Genomic DNA, 16,813 nt, shown 5'->3' with positions numbered 1-16,813 from the left:
TGCTGTGCAGAAGCTTTTTAGCTTAATTAAGTCTCATTTACTTATCTTTGTTTTTGTTACATTTGCTTTTGGGTTCTTGATCATGAAGTCTTTGCCTAAGCCAATGTCTAGAAGGGTTTCCCAATGTTATCTTTTAGAATGGTTATGGTTTCAGGTCTTAGATTAAAATTTTTAATCTATCTTGAGTTGATTTTTGAATACAGTAAGAGACAAGGTTCCAGTTTTATTCTTCTATTTGTGGCTTACCAAATATCCCAGCACCATTCGTTGAATAGGGTGTCCTTTTCCCACTTTGTGTTTTTATTTGCTTTGTTGAAGATCAGTTGGCTGTAAGTATTTGGCTTTATTTCTGGGTTCTCTATTCTTTTTATTGGTCTATGTACCTATTCTTATACCAGTACCATGCTGTTTGGTGAGTATGGCCTTATCATATAGTTTGAGGTAGGGTAATGTCATGCCTCCAGATTTGATCTTTTTGCTTAGTCTTGCTTTGTCTATGTGGGCTCATTTTTGGTTCCATATACATTTTGGAATTGTATTTTCTAGTTCTGTGAAGAATGATGGTGGTATTTTGATGGGAATTGCATTGAATTTGTAGATTGCTTTTGGCAGCGTAGTCATTTTCACAATATTAATTCTACTCATCCATGAGCATGGGATGTATTTCCATTTGTTTGTGTCATTTATTATTTCTTTCAGCAGTGTTTTATAGTTTTCCTTGTAGAGGTCTTACTTGTCCTCAGGTATATTCCTAAGTGTTTTATTTTTTATTTTTGCATCTATTGTAAAAGGGGTTGAGTTCTTTATTTGATTCTCAGCTTAGTTGCTGTTGGTATAGAGCAGTGCTACTGATTTGTGTGCATTGATTTTGTACCCTAAAACTTTGCTGAATTCATTTGTCATTTCTAAGAGCTTTGTGGATGAACCTTTAGGGTTTTCTAGTTATACAATCATGTTATCTGCAAACAGTGACAGTCTCACTTCCTCTTTACTGATGTGAATTTTCTTTTTTTCTTTATCTGGTCTGATTGCTCTGGCTTGGATCAGTAATATGTTGAATGGAAGTGGAGAAAATTGGCATCCTTGTCTTATTCCAGTTATCAGGGGGAATGGTTTCAGTTTTTCCCCATTCAGTATAACGTTGGCTGTGGGCCTGTCATAGATGGCTTTTATTACATTGAGTTATGTCCCTTCTATGCCAATTTTGCTGAGGGTTTCAATCACAAAGTATGCTGGAATTCGTCAAATGCTTTTTCTGCATCTATTGAGATGTTCATGTGATTTTTGTTTTTAATTCTGTTTATGTGGTTGTATCACATTTATTGACTTATGTCTGTTAAACCATCCCTGCATCCCTGGTATGAAACCCACTTGATCATGGTGAATTATCTTTTTGATATGCTATTGAATTTGGCTCACCAGTATTTTGTTGAGGATTTTTGCATCTATGTTCATCAATGATATTGGTCTGCAGTTTTCTCTTCTTGTTATATCCTTTCCTGGTTTTGGTATTAGGGTGATACTGGCTTCATAGAATGATTTAGGGAGGATTCCTTCTTTTTCTATCTTTTGTAATAGTGTCAATAGGATTGGTACCAATTCTTCTTTGAATGTGTTATAGAATTCAGCTGTGAATCCATCTGATCTTGGACCTTCTTTTGTTTGTAACTTTTTAATTACCTTTTCAATCTCACTGCTTGTTATTGGTCTGTTCAGTTTCTATTTCTTTCTGGTTTAATCTAGGAGGATTTAAATTTCCAAGAATTTATCCATCTCCTCTAAGTTTTCCAGTTTGTGCCCATAAATGTGTTCATAGTAGTCTTCAGTGAACTTTTGTATTTCTGTGGTATCTCTTTTAATATCTCCCAGTTCATTTCTAATTGAGCTTATTTGGATCTTCTCTCTTTTTCCTTGGTTAATCTCGCTAATGGTCTATCAATTTTATGTATCTTTTCGAAGAACCAGCTTTCTGTTTCATTTATCTTTTGTATTTTTTGTTTAAATTTCATTTTATTCTGCTCTAATCTTTGTTATTTTCTTTCTTCTGCTAGGTTTAGGCTTGGTTTTTTTTTTTTCTGTAGCTCCTTCAGGTGTGACTTTAGATGGTCGATTTGTGCTCTTTCAGACTTTTTGATGTAGGCATTTAATGCTTGAACTTTCCTCTAACACCACTTTTGCTGTATCCCAGAGGTTTCAATAGTTGGTGTCACTATTATGGTTCAGTTCAAAAAGTTTTTTAATTTCCATCATGATTTCATTGTTAATCCAACAATCATTCAGGAGTTGGTTATTTAATTTCTGTGTATCTGCAAAGCTTTTAGGGCTCCTCTTAGAGTTGATTTTCAATTTTATTCTACTGTGGTTGGAGAGAGTACTTGATATAATTTTGATTTTCTTGAATTTACTGAGACTAGTTTTGTGGCCTATCATATGGTCTATCTTGGAGAATGTTTCATGTGCTAATACGCAGAACGTATATTCTGCAGTTGTTGGGTAGAATGTTCTGTAAATATCTGTTAAGTCCATTTTTTCTAGGCTACAGTTCAAGTTCATTGCCTCTTTGTTGACTTTCTGTCTTAATGACCTGTCTAGTGCTGTCAGTGAAGTATTGAAGTTCCCCACTAGAATTGTGTTGCTGTCTATCTCATTTCTTAGGTCTAGTAGTAATTGTTTATAAATTTAAGAGCTCCAGTGTTAGGTTCATATATATTTGGGATTGTGATATTTTCATGTTGGACCAGTACTTTTATCATTATATAGTGTCCCTCTTTGTCTTTTTAAATTGTCCTTCCTTAAAAGTCTGTTTTGTCTAGTGTAAGAATAGCTACTCCTGCTTGTTTTGGTGTCCATTTGCATGAAATATCTTTTCCCCCTCTTTACCTTCAGCTTATTCAAATCCTTATGTGTCAGGTGAGTTGCTTGAAGACAGTGGATACCTGATTGGTGAATTCTTATCCATTCTGCCATTCTGTATCTTTTACATGAAGCATTTAGGCTATTTACATTCAATGTTACTATCAAGATGTAAGATACAATTCTATTCATCATGCTATTTTTTGCCTGAATATTTTATTGTTTTTTCATTGTGTTATTGTTTTATAGGTCCTGAGAGATTTATGCTTTAAGGAGATTCCACTTTGGCGAATTTCAAGGATTTGTTTCAAGATTTAGAGCTTTTAGCAGTTCTTGTAGTGCTGGCTTGATATTGTCAAATTCGCTCAGCATTTGTTTGTTTGAAAAAGAGTGTATCTTTCCTTAATTTATAATGCTTAGTTTCACTGGATGCAAAATTCTTGGCCGCTAATTGTTTTGTTTATGGGGGCTGAAGATAGGGCCCCAATCCTTTCTAGCTTGTAGGATTTCTGCTGAAAAATCTGCCATTAATCTAATAGGTTTTCTTTGTAGGTTACCTGATGCTTTTGCCTCACAGCTCTTAAGATTTTTTTTTTTTTTTGCCTTGACTTTAGATAACTTAATGATTATGTGCCTAGGTGATGATCTTTTTGTGATGCATTTCCTGTTTCTATTTTTACCTTCTTGTACTGGATGTCCAGATCTTTAGCAAGGCAAGGGAAGTTTTCCTTGATTAATACCTCAAAGATTTTTTTCCAAACTTTTAGATTTGTCTTCTTCCACGAGGATACTAATTATCCTCAGTTTTGGTCATTTAACATAATTCCCAACTTCTTGGAGGCTTTGTTCATTAAAAAAATTTTTCTGTGTGTGTTTGTTGGATTGGGTTAAATAAAAAGCCTTGTCTTCAAGCTCTAAAGTTCTTTCTTCTACTTGTTAGATTCTATTGCTAAGACTTTCCAGTGCATTTTGAATTTCTCTAAATGTTTCCTTTATTTCCAGAAGTTGCTATTGCTTTTTATTTATGTTATCTATTTCACTGGAGATTTTTCCGTTTATATACTGTATCATTGTTTTGGTTTCTTTAAATTCGACTTGACCTTTCCATGGTGCCTCCTTGGTTAGCTTAATAATTGACCTTCTAAATTCTTTGTATGGCATTTCAGAGATTTTATCTTGGTTTGGATCCATTGCTGGTGAGCTAGTGTGATATTTTGGGGACATTAAAGAATCTTGTCTTGTCATATTTTCAGTATTGCTTTTCTGGTTCCTTCTCATTTAGGCGGACTATGTCAGAGGGAAGATCTGGGACACAAGGGCTGCTATTCAGATTGTTTTTGTCCCTTGGAGTGCTGTCTTGATGTGGTGGTCTCCCTCTTACCCTAGTGATGTGGGTTTCTGAGAGCTGAACTGCAGTGATATTCCTCTTTTGGATCTAGCCACTCAGCGGAGCTACTGGGCCCAGGGCTGATACTTGAGAGTATCTTCAAAGATTCCTATGATGTGACCCATCTTCAGATCTGTCATCTGTGGATTCCAGCACCTGCTTTGGTGGAGGTAGCAGGGGAGTGAAGTGGACTCTGTGAGGATACTTGGTTGTATTTTCGTTAAATGTGCAGGTTTTGTGTTGGTTGGCCTCCAACCAGCAGATGGAACTTTCAAGAGCATATCAGCTTCAGTTGAATAGGGAAGATACAAGCTTGACCTAGGATCACCTTTGGATATGTGTTCAGATTTGTCAGCTGGTGGGCAGGGCCATAGAGCTCACAAGAATTTATGTCATTTGTCTTTGGCTACCAGGGTGGGTAGAGAAAGACCATCCGGTGGTGCCAGGCTTAGGTGTGTCTGAGCTCAGACTCTCCTTGGGTGCTGCTTGCTGTGACTGCTGTTGGGAATGGGGTTGTGGTTCCCAGGCCAAAGGAGTTATGTTCCCAGGGACATTATGAATACCTCTGCTGCATCACACAGGTTGCCAGAGAAATGGGTGAAAGCTGGCAGCCAAAGGCCTCACCCAGCTCCCATGCAGACCACCACCAGAAAGGCTGGTGTCATTCCCATTGTCCCCTCCCTACAGCACTGAGTTTATTTACAGACAGCCAGTAAGCAGGGCTAACTTGTTCCATGCTACAAGCTTCCCAGCTCAGAAAGCAAGGCAACTCACAGTTCTTTGACTGTCTCACAAAGTCTGTAGTGGCAGTCCCCCTACTTCAAAGCGTCTGTGGATTCTCTCGGCTTTCCTGGTATGTTCCTGAGGTAGTTCTTGGAGCAAAAATTTATGATGTGAGTCTACACATGCTTCTCTGTCTGTCTGAGTAGGAGCTGCAAGTTAGTCCTGCCTCCTATCCACTATTTTTTCCTAATTTAAAATTTTATCACATAAATTTGATTTCCTAAACAATACAATTTAACCATCCATTTTTGAATCTTATATATAATAAAATAATAAATTGTGTATTCTTTATTTTCTTCAACTTTTATTTTAAGTTCAGAAGTACATGTGCAGTTTATGTAGGCTTGTTACATAGGTAAACTTGTGTCATGGTGGTTTGCTGCACAGATCATTCCATCACCAAGGTATTAAGCCCAGCATACATTAGCTATTCTTTCTGATGTTTTCCCTCCTCCCACTCCCTGCTTACAGGCCTTAGTATGTGTCATTCCCTTCTATGTGCCCATGTGTTCTCATAATTCAGCTCAACTTATGAGTGAGAGCATGTGCAGTGTTTGGTTTTCTGTTCCTGTATTAGTTTGCTGAGGATAATGGCTTCCAGTTCCACCCATGTCCCTGCAAAGGACATGACCTCATTCCTTTTTATGGCTGCATAGTATTTCATGGTGTATATGTACCACGTTTTCTTTATCCAGTCTATCATTGATGGGCATTTGGGTTGATTACAAGTCTTTTCTATTGTGAATAGTGCTGCAATGAACATAAGCATGAATGTATCTTTATAATAGAATTATTTATATTCCTTTGGGTATATACCTAGTAATGGGATTTTTGAGGCAAATGGTTTTCTGGTTCGAGGTCTTTGAGGAATTGCCACACTGTCTTCCACAATGGTTGAACTAATTTACATTCCCACCAGCAGTGTAAAAGCATTCCTGTTTCTCCACAGCCTCACCAGCATCTGTTGTTTCTTGACTTTTTAATAGCTGCCATTCTGACTAACACAATGAGTTGGTATCTCATTGTGGTTTTGATTTGCATTTCTCTAATGATCAGTGATGTTGAGCTTTTTTTCCATGTTTGTTGACCACAAAAATGTCTTCTTTTGAGAGGTGTCTGTTCATGTCCTTTGACCACTTTTTAATGGGATTGTTTGTTTTTTTTTCTTGTAAATATGTTTAGGTTCCTTGTAGATGCTGGATATTAGACCTTTGTCAGATGGATAGAGTGCAAAAATTTTCTCCCATTCTGTAGGTTGTCTGTTCACTCTGATGTTAGTTTCTTTTGCTGTGCAGAAGCTCTCTAGTTTAATTAGATCCCATTTGTCAATTTTTGCTTTTGTGGCAATTGCTTTTGGCATTTTCATCATGAATTCTTTGTCCATGCCTATGTTCTGAATGGTATTGCCTAGGTTTCCATCTATAGTTTTGCATTTTACATTTAAGTCTTTAATCCGTCTTCTGTTTATTTTCATAGATGGTGTAAGAAAGGAGTCTTGTTGCGTTTTTTTGCATAAGGCTAGCCAGTTATTCCAGCACCATTTATTAAATAGGGAGGCCTTTCTCCATTGCTTGTTTTTGTCAGGTTTGTTGAAGATCAGATGGTTGTAGGTGTGTGGTCTTCTTTTTGAGTTCTCTATTCTGTTCCATTGGACTATGTGTCTGCTCTTGTACCAGTATCATGCTGTTTTGGTTGCTGTAGCCTTGTACTATGGTTTGAAGTTGGGTAGCATGATGCCTCCAGATTTGTTCCTTTTGCTCAGGATTGTCTTGGCTATTCATGCCCTTTTTTGATTCCATATAGATTTAAAAATAGCTTTTCCTTATTCTCTGAAGAATGTCAATGGTAGTTCAATGGGAGTGGCATTAAATCTATAAATTACCTTGGGCTGTGTGACCATTTTCATGATATTTATTCTTCCTATCCATGAGTATGGAATGTTTCTCCATTTGTTTGTGTCCTCTCTGATTTATTTGAGTAGTGGTTTGTAGTTCTTATTGAAGAGGTCCTTCATTTCCCTTGTTAGCTGAATTCCTAGTTATTATTTTTGTAGCAATTGTGAGTGGAAATTTATTCATTATTTGTCTCTCTGCTTGCCTGTTGTTGGTGTATGAGAATGCTAGCAATTTCTGTACATAAATTTCGTATCCTGAGATTTTGATGAAGTTGTACATTAGCTTAGGAATCTTTTGGGCTGAGATGATGGGGTTTTCTAGTTATAGGACCATATCATCTGCAAACAAAGATAATTTGACTTCCTGTCTTTCTACTACTTTAATGTCCTTTATTTCTTTCTTTTGCCTGATTGCTCTGGCCAGATTTTCCATTGTTATGTTGAATAGCAGTGGTGAAAGAGGGCATCCTTGTCTTGTGCTGTTTTTCAAGGGAAATACTTCCAGCTTTTGCCCATTCAGTATGATTTTGGCTGTAGGTTTGTCATATATGGCTTTTATTATTTTGGGGCATGTTTCTTCAATACCTAGTTTATTGAGAGTTTTTAACATGAATGGATGTTGAATTTCATCAGAGGCCATTTCTGCATCTATTGAGATAATCATGGGGTTTTTGTCTTTAGTTCTGTTCATGTGATGAATCACATTTATTGATTTTTGTATGTTGAACCAACCTTGCATCCCAGGGGTAAAGTCACCTTGATCGTGGTAGATAAGCTTTCTCATGTGCTACTGGAGTCAGTTTGCAAGTGTTTTATTGAGGATTTTTACATTAAAGTTTATCAAGGATATTGGCCTCAGATTTTCTTTTTGTTTTTCTTTCTTTTTTTATTTTTGTATCTCTGCCAGGTTTTGGTATCAGAATGATGCTAGCCTCATAGAATGAGTTAGGGAGGAGTCCCTCCTTTTCAATTTTTTGGAATAGTTTCAATATCAATGGTATCAGCTCTTCTTTGTACCACTGTTAAAATTCAGCTGTGAATCCATCTGGTCTTGAGCTTTTTTTGGTTGGTAGGCTATTTATTACTGTCTCAATTTCAGAACTTGTTATTGGTCTATTCAGGGATTCAATTTCTCCTTGGTTCAGTCTTGGGAGGGTGTATGTGTAAAGGAATTTACTCATTTCTTTTAGATTTTCTAGTTAATGTGCATAGAGGTATTTATATATAAATGCTAGCCTTATGCGTTTGTCTCTGATGGTTGTATTTCTGTCAGAAATCTGTGGTGATACACTCCTTATCATTTCTTGTTGCATTTATTTGATTAATCTCTCTTGTCTTCTTTGTTAGTCTAGCTAGCAGTCTATTTTATTAATTTTTTCAAAAAACCAGCTCCTGTATTCATTGAGTTTTTGAAGAGTTTTTCATTTCTCTATGTCCTTCAGCTCAGCTCTGATCTTGATTATTTTGTCTTCTGCTAGCTTTGGAGTTTCTTTTTTCTTGGTTCTCTAGTTCTTTCAGTTGAGATGTTAGGTTGCTAAGTTGAGATCTTTCTAGCTTTTTGATGTGGGCATTTAGTCCTATAAATTTCCTTCTTAACACTACTTTAGCTGCATCCCAGAGATTCTGGTGTGTTATGTCTTTGTTCTCATTAGTTTCAAAGAACTTCTTGATTTCTGCCTTAATTTCATTATTTACACAAAAGTCGTTCAGGAGCAGGTTGCTCAATTTCCTTGTAGCTGTGTGGTTTTGGGTGAATTTCTTTTTCTTTTTCTTTCTTGAGACAGAGTCTCACTCTGTTGCCCAGGCTGGAGTGCAGTGGCACAATCTTGGCTAACTGCAAGCTCCGCCTCCTGGGTTCACACCATTCTCCTGCCTCAGCCTCCCGAGTAGCTGGATACTGGTGCCCGCCACCACACCTGACTAATTTTTTGTATTTATAGTAGAGATGGGGTTTCACCGTGTTAGTCAGGATGGTCTCGATCTCCTGACCTCATGATCCACCTGCCTTGGCCTCCCAAAGTGCTGGGATTACGGGCATGAGCCATAATGCCCGGTGGTTTTGGGTGAATTTCTTAATCTTGAGTTCTAATTTAATTGCACTGTGGTCCAAGAGACTGTTATAATTTCAGGTCTTTTGCATTTGCTGAGGAATGTTTTACTTCTGATTATGTGATCAGCTTTTGAGTAAATGCCATGTGGCAATGAGAAGAATGTATATACTGATTGTTTTCAGGTGGAGAGTTCTGTAGATACCTATTAGGTCCATTTGTTCCAGAGCTGAGTTCAGGTCCTGAATATCTTCATTAATTTTCTGCCTCAATGTTCTGTCTAACATTGTCAGTGGGGTGTTAAAATCTCTCACTATTATTGTGTGGAAGTCTAAGTCTCTTTGTAGGTCTGTAAGCACTTGCTTTATGAATGTAGGTGCTCCTGTATTGGGTGCATATATATTTAGGATAGTTAGCTCTTCTTGTTGTGTCAAACTTTTTACCATTATGTAATGTCCTTCTTTGTCTTTTTTTGTCTTTATTGGTTTAAAGTCTGTTTTTTCAGAAATTAGGATTGCAATGCCTACTTTTTTTCTGTTTTCCATTTGCTTGGTAAATTTTCCTCCATCCTTTTATTTTGAGCCTATGTATTCTTTGTAGGTGAGATGGGTCTCTTTAAAACAGCATACCAATTGGTCTTTGGTCTTTATCCAGCTTGCCATCATGTGTCTTTTAATTGGGGCATTTAGCCCATTTACATATAGGGTTAGTATTTTTATGTGTGAATTTTTTTCCTGTCATCATGATGCTAGCTCGCTATTTTTCAGACTTGTTTATGTGGTTGCTTCATAGTGTCATTGGTCTGTGTACTTCAGTGTTTTTTGTTTTTTTTTTTGTACTGGCCAGTAATGTTTTTTCCTTCCCACATTCAGTGCTTTCTTAAGGATCTCTTGCAAGACAGGCCTGGTGGTGGTGAATTCTCTAAGCAATTGCTTGTCTGAAAAGGATCTAATTTCTCCTTTGCTCATGAAGCTTAGTTTGGCTGGATATTAAATTCTGGGTTGGAAATTCTTTTCTTTAAGAATGTTAAATATTGGCCTCCATTCTCTTCTGGCTTGTAGTGTTTCTGCTGAGAAGTCTACTGTTAGTCTGGTGGGTTTCTTTTTGGAGGTGACCTGGCCTTTCTCTCTGTATGCCTTTAACATTTTTCTTTCATTTTGACCGTGGAGAATCTGATGATTATGTCTTGGGGTTGATCTTCTCATGGAATATCTTACTGGGGTTCTCTGGATTTCCTGAATTTGAATGTTGGCCTGTCTTGCTAGTTTGGGGAAGTTCTCCTGGATGATATCCTGAAGTGTGTTTTCCAGTTGGGTTTCATTCTCCCCATCTCTTTCAGGTACCCCAATTAGTCATAGGTTCGGTCTCCATATAATCCCAAATTTCTTGGAGGTTTGGTTCATTGCTTTTTTTTTGTTGTCTATTCTTGTCTACCTGTCTTATTTCGGAGAGATCATCTTTAAACTCTTTTCCCCACTTCGTCTATTCTGCTATTGATACTTGTGAGTGCATTGTGAAATTCATGTGTTGTGTTTTTCAGCTCCATCATGTTGTTTGTGTTCCTCTCTAAACTGGCTATTCTGTCTATCAGCTACTGTATTGTCATTACTCTTAGCTACTTTGCACTGGGTTACGACATGCTCCTTTAGCTCTGTGAAGTTTGTTATTATCCACCTTCTGAAGCCTACTTCTGTCAATTCAGCCATCTCAGCCTCAGTCCAGTTCTATGCCCTTGCTGGAGATGTGTTGCAGTCATTTGCAGGAGAAGAAGCAGTCTGGCCTTTTGAATTTGCAGCATGTATGCGTCAATTCTTTCTCATCTTTGTGGACTTATCTACCTTCAATCTTTGAGGTTGCTGACCGTTGAATGGGGATTTTGTGGGGTCTTTTCTGTTGATGTTGTTGTTGCTTTTTCCTGTTTGTCCTATTTTTAACAGTCAGGCCACTCTATTGTAGGACTGCTGTAGTTTGCTGGGGGTCTGCTCCAAACACTTGTTGTCTTGTTTTTTTCCCATACCTAGGGGTATCACCAGTGAAGACTGTGGAACAGCAAAAATGCAGCCTGCTCCTTCCTCTGGAAGCTCTGTCCCAGGAGGATACTGACCTGTTGCTGTCCTGAACAAACCTGTAGGAAGTGGCTGGAGACCCCTGTTTGGAGGCTCACTCAGTTAGGAGGAACAGGATAAGGACTCACTTAAAGCAGCAGTCAGACTTCCCTTTGGTAGAGCAGGTGTGCTGCGTTGTGAGGGGCCCTTCCTTGTCCAGATTGTTTGTACTCTCCAAAGCCAGCAGGCTGGAATGGTTGAATCAACTGACCCACAGAGATGGCAGCCTCCCTTCCCCCCAAGAGTTATCTCCCAGGGAAAGATCAGAGGTCTATTTTTAGAAGCCTGGCTGGAATGGCTGAAGCCCCACAGCGAGGTCCCACCTAGTGAGGAGGAATGGATCAGGGTACCGCTTAAAGGAGCAGTCTGGCCATGATCTGGCAAGGCAGCTGTGCTGCATTGTGGGGGACCTTTTTTGTCTGAACCGTTTGTATTCCCAAAGCCAGCAAGCTGGAATGGCTGAGTCTAGCAAACTGAGGAGATGGCAGCTATCCCTTTCCCCAGGAACTCAGATCCATTTCAGGAAGATTCCAGCCTGTTGCTGTTGACTGGCTGGAATTCCAAGCCAGTGAGTCTTAACTTGTGAGGTGACATGAAAGTAGGGCTCACAGAATGATGCTTCTTGGCTCTCTGGATTCAGCCCCCTTTCTAAGGATATGTATGGACGGATTTCCTGTCTTACTGGGGATCCTGGGAATGGAGTATGTAAAATTCCTGGGTGTCTGTGTGTGCCTGAGCTGCTGCTCTGCCTAGACTCCACACAGCTCTGTGTATCAGAAGGCCCTTATGGCATGGGTTCATGAGGGGATCTCCTGATCTGTGGGTTGCAAAGATTCCTGGGCAAAATGTGGTTTCCCAGGTGGGGTCGCACCGTCACTCACTGCTTCCTTTGGCTGGGGTTGGGGATTTCTTTGGTTGCCCCACCCCCCACCCCCTGTGTTTTTTCATTTTTTTATGGGTTGAGTTGTTTGCCTAGTCAGTCCCAATGCGAGAACCTGGATATCTCAGTTGAAGGTGTTGAATTCACTTGCCCCTTTTCATTCCTTTCTGTGAGTGTCATGGACCACAGCTGATTCTAATTGGCTATGTTGGAATTCCAATGTATTCTTTTCAGACATTTTTCTACCTACTATTATGCCTATTAGACTCATTCTTTTACTTTTAATACTTTAGAGTATTTCATTTTGGAAATATACAACAAATCATACTTTGGATACACAAATTTTGTGTTTAATGTGCTGTTATTAAAAATTTGGCATATTTCCTTCTTTTTGCTATCACAAATAATCCTGCTTTGAGCAGTCTATTTTTTGAAGGGTTTAAAAATATTTTATTTTATGTACAAAAGAGGTAACATGATTTCTTTCATTGGGAATATGCCTTGGATAATTCATTCAAAGAAGATCACTTAATGATCTTCCTTGAATAGTCCAACTTAATGAAACCTACATCCTTCAAATACTGATTGAAACACTGGTGGCACACATTGAGGCCATATTTCTGGATTAGACCATGCCAGTTTGAGCAAACTTGACAAGAGTGAGAACCCTGACTGAATTATTGTGGGTAAACTTCTGGTGACTCATCTTGCTTTTCGGAGTGCAATGAAGCAAAAGACTGAACATTCTCATATTTCTCTGGTAGTACACGTGTAAGAGTATCTCTATATAGTAGGTGCAGAAATGTTTATCCACTAAGTTTGTGCAAGGTAACCTTCAATAGAATATGGTAAACTGTTTAAGTGTTTGTACCAATCTACACTCTTAGTGGGTACAAATTTGCACTCCCATCAGCAGTATATGAGAGTTCTTATAACTTCATACTTGGTCCTTTCTAACTCTTAAATTCCCCAATCTGGTAAGTATAAGATGTATGTAATTTTGTTTTATTATAAGCATTCCATTATTGCTACTAAGATTGGGCTTCTTTTTGTATTTTTTCTTTTCTGATGTGACCATTTAAAGCTATAAATTTATTCTAAGTGTTACTTTATTTACATTCCACATATTTTAATATAAGGAGGTTTCTTTATTATTTAGTTATAAACATATTCTAATCTCCCTTATAATTTCTTCTTTCACCTAGTAATTACATTGAAGTGATTGTTAAATTTCCATGCACAGGTATGATGGTTAATACTGAGTGTCAACTTGATTTGATTGAAGGATGCAAAATATTGATCCTGGGTGTGTCTGTAACAGTGTTGCCAAAGGAGATTAACATTTGAGTCAGTGGGCTGGAGAAGAAAGACCCACCCTTAATCTGCTGGGTACAATCTAATCAGCTGCCAGCACAGCTGGAATACAAAGGAAGCAGAAAAATGTGAAAAGGCGAGACTGGCCTAGCCTCCCAGCCTATATCTATCTCCTGTGCTGGATGCTTCCTGCCCTCAAACATCAGACTCCAAGTTCTTCAGTTTTGAGACTCAGACTGGTTCTCCTTGCTCCTCAAGCTTGCAGACAGCCTATTGTGGGACCTTGTGATCATGTAAGTTTGTACTTAATAAACCCTCTTTTATCTATCTGTTAACCTATCTATCTATCTATCTATCTATCTATCTATCTATGTATCTATCTATCTATCATCTATCTCATATTGGTTCTGTCCCTCTAGGGAACCCTGACTAATATGGTAGGACATCAAATAACTTCTTAGATCTCCTAATTTTTTTGCCAACAACCACAGTGATTGGCTATCTTTTCAATTTTTTTTACCCCAGAACATAATGAAGTTTGCAATCATTTAGTAAAAGTTAATAATATAAAAGGGGAAGAAAACTACCTTGAAACAGATGGCAGACAGGCCATTGGGTTCATTCTCAAGGATACTTGTTTTAAATTCATGCCTCAACCAAATTACAAATTATAATGCTTTTTATTAAGTAATTTTTATTAAAAATAGGGGAAACATCAAAGTGAACATGAAAAATCTATGAATCTTAGTGGCATTTACTTTGTAAATGTTAATGATCTTTCACATATATCACTTAGTTTGACCCAAAGGTAGTCATGCAAGATAAGTAACAGTATGATTGTGTCATAGATAGCACAGTTCAAAGTTTTTAAGGGCCTGGACTAAGACTGTGGGAATGTAGATTTGTGTATAAATATGAAGATATTGCAAGGATAATATCAATGGGACTTTGAAACCCATATGAAATAAGATTAATAATAACTTAGGCATCACAAGAGTGGGAGATGAGATGAGAGAAAGGTAAATTTGAAGCGCTGCAAAATTATTTATTTCTAACCATTTATAGAGAAATATGAAACATATATTTGGAGGTAAAAGGCAACAAAATGTCTATATTCATCTGTGGAGAGGTGATAATAGGAGCCATGTGAAAGGCTGAGAGTATCTAAGGTAAGGAATGTGGACCACAAAAAAAGGTAGAGCTTTGCATTCTGTTTACATTTGAAGGCTAGGCAGAGGAAGAGAATAGGGCTGAAGAAACTAAGTTTAATGGAAAAACATGTATGAGGAAAACTAGGAGAGTGTATTTCATGATAGTCATGGGAGGAGAATATTTCAATAAAGGTGATGGTGTTGTTACTTGTGTCAACTGCTGTAGAGAAACTGAGTATTAAGAGAACTATGCAAAGTCCACAAAATTCAATGAGTAAAAAATTATTGGCAACTTTATTGAAAGCAACTTTAGTAGAGTTGTGGGGACTGAGTGGTGATTGTAATAGATTTAGAAATGACTGAGTGGTGTAAAATAATAGAATATTTTTTCATTCAGTTTTTGGTAATGCAAAGAGATACTGTTTAAGCAGAAGGCAGGAAGAGTATAGGTTTGTTTCTTTTATTTTGTTTTTTAAATAGTGACATTTAAACATATTTTGGGGGGCGAGAGGATGTTACCAATGCTGTAGAAATTCAAGAAATTTCTTGACTGGAAAATTGACTGGAAATTTAAGAAAAAGGGGATACATTAGGAAATATGTTGGAAAGATCGTGGAATTTATAGCCAAGAGAGTAGAGTTTGTATGCTGTCTCTGCCATTTCCCAGATATATGTTTATACACAAATCATTTACCATTGTTTTGGTCCAAACTTTCCTCATCTGTAAAATCAGAATGATCATGTTTACTATATCCTCCTTATAGAATGTGATATAAAAATCAAATTGAATAATATTTGTGGAAGTATAATTAGAAATGAATCTGCATCCTACATCAGAGTGCAGGACTGTGATAAGTGATCATTAATGTTGATTCTTTTTTATTTGGTAGAGTTATTATTAGTAAGAGTATAATGATTCTATTGAGAAAGTTCTAGAGGATAGGGTCGAGGGTTCAGATGTAGCTTCTCCTTGAAAATTGATTTAGATGTGACTTCCTCCAAAACAGAAGGGAGGAAGAAGATAAAGTTCAAAGGAGAAGTTGGAGGGTGTAATTACAGAACATTGCAGGCTATTTTACTTCTAATTTGCTCAGATATAAATTGATTATTTTTGAAGAGACTGAAAAAATGTGGGAATACCACTACTCTTATACCTTGCATTGCTAGCAATAGCGTATAGCAAGCAAATTGTTTTATATTCTGTTATTTCTCATGAGGTTCAATATTTGGTTTACTTTTCATTCTGTGAGTTTTTATATCATCTATGAGATTTGTCTGGAGTTTCTCTAACAGTATGATACAAGAAAATATTTTATGAATAGTATATGTAAAACATTGTACTAGGGCAGTATTTCTCAACTGAGAAGAGTTTACTAATACAGAGATGATTCTGTCCAACTGGGGAAATGAATCTGCATCCCATATATGAGTGCAGAAATGTGTGGGGGCATTTGAATGGTCACAATGACTGAGATGCTATTGGAATTAGGAGGTGGGGGCCAGAGCTATTAAGTACCTTTCAGGTCATAGGACACAATGAAGAATTGGCAATAGCATTTTCTAGGCAATGTAGGAGAAAAAACAAACCAAAATCATTGTCTTAAAGTACAAAGTTTAATTGTGTATACAAGGCATAAATACTAAAGATTGCATAGCGGTACAAAGCACTGAGTAGTACGTAAAATAAATGGAAAAGATAATAGCATTAGTTAAAATAAGCTACATGATAGCAGGGACCACACCAATTTCATATTTTCCCAGATCCTAACCTGGAAAAGAGTAGGTCCCCAATAAATATTTGTTGAATGAATAAGTACATACATGAATGACTATATGATATAGGATTTGAGAACAGAGATATCAAAGGGAATAGCATGCTGCAGTGGCAAGAGCATGGAGTTATCAATCAAGGGGGAGGCTTAGAGTTCTGGTTCTTTTTTGCCCACTAACTCTGTAATTTTAAACAAATCATTACATTTCTTGTCCATGATTTCATCGTCTACAGACGAAAGCATTGTACTAGATGATTTCTAAGCAATTTTCTACTTCTAGGTTCTATGAACTTTGGAAAGTTATGTATATGAGATGAAGTCTGAATTGGGTCTTAAATAGTAGAGCAAAAGGAGTAGATACTTGGAAGGGAAGGCAGCATAAGCACTGCTGACATAGAGAAAACCTGAATATTCAACCACCTATGGAGGAAAGGATTCTTGTTGGGAAGTAACGGGTCATAAGTTATTAATATCAGAATGGAGCACTGGTAGTGGCAGCCCTTGAGACTTAAGACAATGAGAGGAATTTAATCCTGTAGATGATTAACTTGGCTTCTGCTTGATTCAGACCTGTTTTAGAGTCACATTATTATCCCAGATCACTATGCTCCCTCCACCAGATTAGG

The sequence above is a fragment of the Symphalangus syndactylus genome, chromosome X (genome assembly GCF_028878055.3).
Source record: "Symphalangus syndactylus isolate Jambi chromosome X, NHGRI_mSymSyn1-v2.1_pri, whole genome shotgun sequence".
NCBI lineage: Eukaryota > Metazoa > Chordata > Mammalia > Primates > Hylobatidae > Symphalangus > Symphalangus syndactylus.
The sequence above is the reverse complement of the archived record's forward strand: the minus strand, read 5'-3'. Positions refer to the sequence as shown.